This window comes from Polypterus senegalus, chromosome 3, assembly GCF_016835505.1.
Source record: "Polypterus senegalus isolate Bchr_013 chromosome 3, ASM1683550v1, whole genome shotgun sequence".
Taxonomy (NCBI): Eukaryota; Metazoa; Chordata; class Cladistia; order Polypteriformes; family Polypteridae; genus Polypterus; species Polypterus senegalus.
Window position 1 is genome coordinate 204,114,713 of NC_053156.1, and position 6,215 is coordinate 204,120,927.

Sequence of the window (6,215 nt, forward strand, 5' to 3'; positions counted from 1 at the left end):
AATTTTTAATCTTCTATTTACATGCAAAGCAGAAATACAGATTTTGATAGAATAGGACCAGTGCTGGACAACAGCCAACAATATCAAAATATCCATTAAAGAAACTTCAAATTACTTGTGTCTCATAGTGCTGAAGTCATCAGTCATATGTCCCAAACACATGTATTTTTACTAAAACTATGGTTAAATAATTCACTTAAAGGAAAACACTCATGTGAATTAAAATATAACACTCTTGATGTCAGAGAGCAATTACCATGCATACTGTCATTGCATTATACTCATATCCAAATCTAGAGTACCACAAGATTATTTAGCAGTGGTCTCTGAAACTTTACAGGTGAACTGATCATCTTCTTGTTAAAACATCTTAGATGTGCACATGCACGAGGTAGATTCTCTTCCTGGTAGTGTTCTCACTCACTTTTCTTTAACTTTTTATCATTAGTTGTACTCTTCTCACTTATGACCATGCCAGTGTGAACGTGCCCGATCTCATTTGATCTCGGAAGCTAAACATGCTCGGGCTCAGCCAGTACTTGGATGGGAGACTGCCTGGGAACCCAGAGTGCTGTAAGATTTAGGCCATTACTGTTGAAGTCAACCTGGGCATCAGTGTATGGCTGGGAAATGCATCTTTATCCTTTCTGGCAGCACGTTGGCGCAGTGGGTAGCACTGCTGCCTTGCAGTTAGGAGACCCGGGTTTGCTTCCCGGGTCCTCCCTGCGTGGAGTTTGCATGTTTTCCCCATGTCTGCATGGGTTTCCTCTGGGTGCACTGGTTTCTTCCCACAGTCCAAAGACATGCAGGTTAGGTGCATTGGTGATTTTAAATTGTGCTTGATGTGTGTGTGTGTGCGCGCCTTGCATTGGGCTGGCGCCCTGCTCAGGGTTTATTTCCTGCCTTGCACCCTGTGCTGGCTGGGACTGACTCCAGCAGACCCCCGTGACCGTGATATAGCGGTTGGATAATGGATGGATGTACTCTTCTCTCAGATCACTTAGTAATGTTGAAATCATGTGAAGTCCAATGTTAGCCAATAAATAAGTTTTTATTGGGCTGTACTTGTGCCCAGTGAAAGAGGGAAGCAGGCAGGTGTTCATTTACAATGCTTCCTTGTGTTTGGGTGTTTTCCATATTCATTCATGAGAGTGATTTCTACAAGTGCTTATCTAACAATATTTTAGTATAAATACATGTGGGTAGGACATCGTGAGCTTACAACTTGAAGACTTGATTTGTTTTATGCAACAAGAGTAATGAGTGTTTTTTTGGCCATTTTTGATGCTTTTTCCTGTTGTTCAGCATTGGTCCCCATAGATGCCTAGTCTGTCAGAAATCAAAACGTGACATCAGTTTTTGCTTTATTAGTCATCTCTACAAACTATATTTGGTAACATAAATGTTATTTTGGGTTAGAGTATTCCTTTGCTATATAGCATGCGAGTTCAAGATTTTCATTGCCAAAAACACGCCATATGCATCCTAGTGAAGCAAGAAGGGTTTCATCTTGTCTGGGTAGAAAGTTTTAAAAGTTATAAACGCACTATTAGCTGCTAGGACAACATATTTTTCTAATTTGATTAACATTAATAGAAATAATGTACATTTTTTGTTTGATTTTGTTATCAAGCTTGCTCAGAATGCTCCTGCAGATAGCTCTCCATTCGGTGCTGATGAATTTCTGAGATTTTTCATAAATAAGATTGACTTGATTAGAGATAAAATCAATGGTCAATATGCCTCTCAGTACTTTAATGAATACAGACACTGTGGCTCGGACCTTTTCAATTTTTCACAATATGAATTAGTTTGCCCTGAGGCTTTGTCCAGCTTGATAACTGCTTCTAAACCTACAATACAACCTGCATATTACACCTGATACCAACTTATCTTTTTAAGGAACTGTCTCCTGGTTTAATTAGTCCTAGTCTGAATATTATATTATATTATATTATATTATATTATATTATATTATATTATATTATATTATATTATATTATATTATATCCCTTCTGCTTTTAAAACTGCTTATTATGAAGCCATTGATTAAAAACCTAACGTGGATCCAAAGATTTTGAATAATTATTGACCAATTTCCAATGTCTAAATTACCTGAAAGGGCTGTCGCTGATCAGCTTATTGCCTACTTGCCTGACAATAATTTTTTGACAAATTTCAATCTGGATTTTGGTCTCTTAATTCTCCAGAAACTGCTTTGACCAGAATATTCAATAATCTATTGATCACTGTTGAATTGAATTTGATGTCAGTGTTGCTACTTCTTGACTTATGTGCAGCTTTTGACAGTTGTTGAAATATATTGACATCCAGGGGACAGAACTTTCATGGTCTCACTATTACTTAGCAAATAGAACTCAATGTGTAAGATACAACAATACAATCTCTGAATTTTCTGAATTAAACTTTGGTGTACCCAAGTACTTAGTACTTACTACAGTACTTAGCTCTTATATTTTTTTCATTCATATCCTTTCCCTCTATGACATGATTTGTAAGTATGGAGTTAATTTTCACTGATACACAGCTATATATACCTGTAAACCCAAATGACCTTTCCCAGCTGATAAATTTGAGGCATGTCTGTCAGAAATAAAAATGGATGAGTGTACTATTGTGATAATTCGCTCTGCTTACCTTTACCTATTTTGTTCTGGGATAAGTGTACTCATCAGGTTCGTTACTGAGTTGCTACACTGTAGCAACTTCAGATTAACACTTACATATACTGTAGATATATACATACACACAAACCCAAACCAGAACAGTGTTGCACAGATGCATAAACAGCTGGTTAATCTCTAGCACTTATAGCCACACAAGTGCCTTATGAATAACACATACAAACTTGTCACTCTCTTAGCACTTCAAGAAACATACTTATTATCAGCTCGAACAACATGCAGTGTTTTAACCATACCTCAGACTTAAATATTACTTTGGCCTCCAGGAATATATTTAAACATACAAAGGCACAAAATCCTTAGTGTTAGGCCATTTATCAACCAAGAATTGTTTACCTTGTGTACAGTTCCCTACTATTGGATCGAGCCCTCACCCTCAGCCTTAATAAACCTTGCAGATTGTAGCATATGTCAAGCTTCTGACTGCTCCAGATGCTCTTAATATATATCTTTTTAATCCAATCACTCTAGATATGAAGAAAACCCAGCCACAGGGGATGCACAAACCAGTGTGTTTCTTTGTGCCGGTCCCAAGCCCGGAGGGTTACGTCAGGAAGGGCATCCGGTGTAAAATTTTGCCAAATCAATATGCAGACAACAATACAAATTTCCATACCGGATCGGCTGAGCCTCAGGTTAACAACAACCATCACAAGTACTGTTAGCCAACAAAGGTGCTGGTGGAAATTGGGCTACTGTTGGCCAAAGAAGAAGAAGGAGAAGAAGAGGGGGAAGACGTGTCCGGAGGCAGGAGGAGAGGAGGAAAGTAAAGAGAGTGGAACTGAGGGTAGGAACTTTGAATGTTGGCATTATGACTGGTAAGGGGAGAGAGAGTTAGCCGATATGATGGACGAAGGAAGGTTGATTTATTGTGCATGCAACAGACTAAATGGAAGAAGAGTAAGGCCAGGTGGATCGGAGGTGGATTCAAATTATTCTATCATGGTGTGGATGGAAGGAGAAATGGAGTAGGGGTTGTTCTGAAGGAACAGTATGTCAAGAGTGTTTTGGAGGTGAAAAGAGTGTCAGACACTCTTTTTCACCTCTCTTCCACAATCCCCATTACTCTGTACTGTTGATCCCAAGTATTTAAATTCATCCCCCTCCGCCAACTCTACTCCCTGCATCCTCACCATTCCACTGACATCCCTCTCATTTACATACATGTATTCTGTCTTGTTCCTAATGACCTTCATTCCTCTCCTCTCTAGAGCATATTTCCACCTCTCCAGGGTCTCCTCAACTTGCTCCCTACTATCACTACAGATCACAATGTCATCAGCAAACATCATAGTCCACGGAAACTCCTGGCTAATCTCATCTGTCAACCTGTCCATCACCATTGCAAATAAGAAAGGGCTCAGAGCCGATCCCTGATGTAATCCAACCTCCAACTTGAATGCATCCGTCACTCCTACTGCAGACCTCACCACTGTCACACTTCTCTTGTACATACAGTATCCTGCACAACTCTAATGTACATCTCTGCCACTCCTGACCCTCATACAATAACATAGCTCCTCTCGGGGCACCCTGTCATATGCTTTCTACAGGTCCACAAAGATGCAATGCAACTGCTTCTGGCTTTCTCTAAACTTCTCCATCAACATCCTCAGAGCAAACATCGCATCTGTGGTGCTCTTCTTGGCATGAAACTATACTGCTGCTCACTAATCATTACTTCACTTCTTAACCTAGCTTCCACTACTCTTTCCCATAACTTCATGCTGTGGCTCATCAATTTTATTCCCCTGTAGTTACTGCAGTCCTGCACATGCCCCTTATTCTTAAATATCGGCACCAGTACACGTCTTCTCCACTCCTCAGGCATCCTCTCACGTTCCAAGATTCCATTAAACAATCTAGTTAATATAATGGATAAATTTGCTTAGACTCTTTAATTTGTTTATGTCCATTTCTGAAACAATACAGTTTTTGGTGTTTTAAGAATTTTTCTGTCCCAAGCTGTAAACTGGTTTGGCTATTTCTAGTCCCACGGCATCTCCTTCTGTTCACAGGTTGTAAAGTAATTGGATACAGCTTGAAGCATTAGCATGTCTTCCCTTCCCAAGCTGTGAACCAATTTAGTTCTAGGTACAACAGATGTCACTGTGCTTTGATTACTAGTACAATTCACAAAAATAAGATGCTTTGATGTCCTGCCTCTTTAAGTTTTAAGTTTATCCTGTCCATTTGGGCAAAATATTTGTTTTAAAAAGTTATACATTTTGTTAACTGCCCTTGTAAGATGTAAAAATAAAATAGAAAATTCACAACACTACAAAGAATATGAACTTTCTGCTCTTAAATGTTGATAATTATTGGTTGTTAGACCATCCAAATATGGACATTTGTGTGACAGCTTGAGTATTAATATTGATGGCTATTCTATCTGTGAAAGTTCAACCATTAATTTTTGTCTCACACTCTAGTCTCATTTCAAGGCTATTACTAAGATATAATTTTTTTCATCTTAGTAATATTGCAAGAATCTGATCTATTCTATCTATGCATGATGCTAAAACATTAATACATGTGTTTGTTTTTTCTAGATTATTGTAATGCCCTTTTTCTCCAGTCTTCCTAAATTGTGTTACTAGAAATCTTCAGCCTGTTCAGAAGGCTGTAGCTAGAATCTTGACAAAACACCCATTCTAGTTTCTCTTCACTGGTTACCAGTGCAAGCAAGAGCTGATTTTAAAGTTCCTCTTTTAACATATAAGGCTGGATGGAGTTGCACCTTCTTACTTAGCTAAACTAGTTACACTATACCCTCTAGTATGTTTTCTTCACTGTCTTAATGCTGGTCTTATGGTCATTCCCTCAGTTAAGAAAACATCAGTTGGTCAAAGAGCATTTGCCTACTGTGTACCTTATCTTTGGAATGGCCTGTCATTATGTGAGAGATAAGAACACTCAATTGATACTTTTAAATCAAAACTAAAAACATACCTTTACTCCCTTCATTACAATATGCCTTAGAATTCATCATCCTTGAAATATTTCTTATTATGTTATTTCTTTGTTGACATACCATAGCTTTTAATGTTTTATTATCATTTTATTTCAATTTTATTAGTTAGTATTCCTTCAACATTGATTCTGTTTTATTTTAATTTCTGTTCTTATTTGCTTATTTTATATATTGTCCTATGTATTCTTCCAATTTGTACAGTTTATTGGAACCATACTGCATGGTGATTTTACATTTTAAATAAAGCTGATTGATTGATTCTTCTGGACTAACTTCTTTAGCTGATCCCATCTTTGACATGGTAGCCATCACTCAATTTCCACACAGTTTTCCACACGGTTCAAATGAGACCCTGGCATGTTGCCTACAGGGTATGGTCTAGCATTTTCCAAAGCCAATTAGATTGATTCCATCATTAAGGTTTTGGCTAGGTTTTACAGCCAGATGCCCTTCCTGATACTAAACCTCTCTATTTATCCAGGCTTGGGATGGGCACTAGGATAGGTTGGTTTGCTCCCCTGGTGGCTAGATTATCA

The 6,215-nt window shown here is 38.1% G+C and overlaps 1 pseudogene; it reads left to right on the forward strand.

Moving 5' to 3' along the window:
* Positions 1-461: 461 nt before the first annotated feature.
* LOC120526956 lies at positions 462-580 on the forward strand (annotated as a pseudogene).
* Positions 581-6,215: the final 5,635 nt, after the last annotated feature.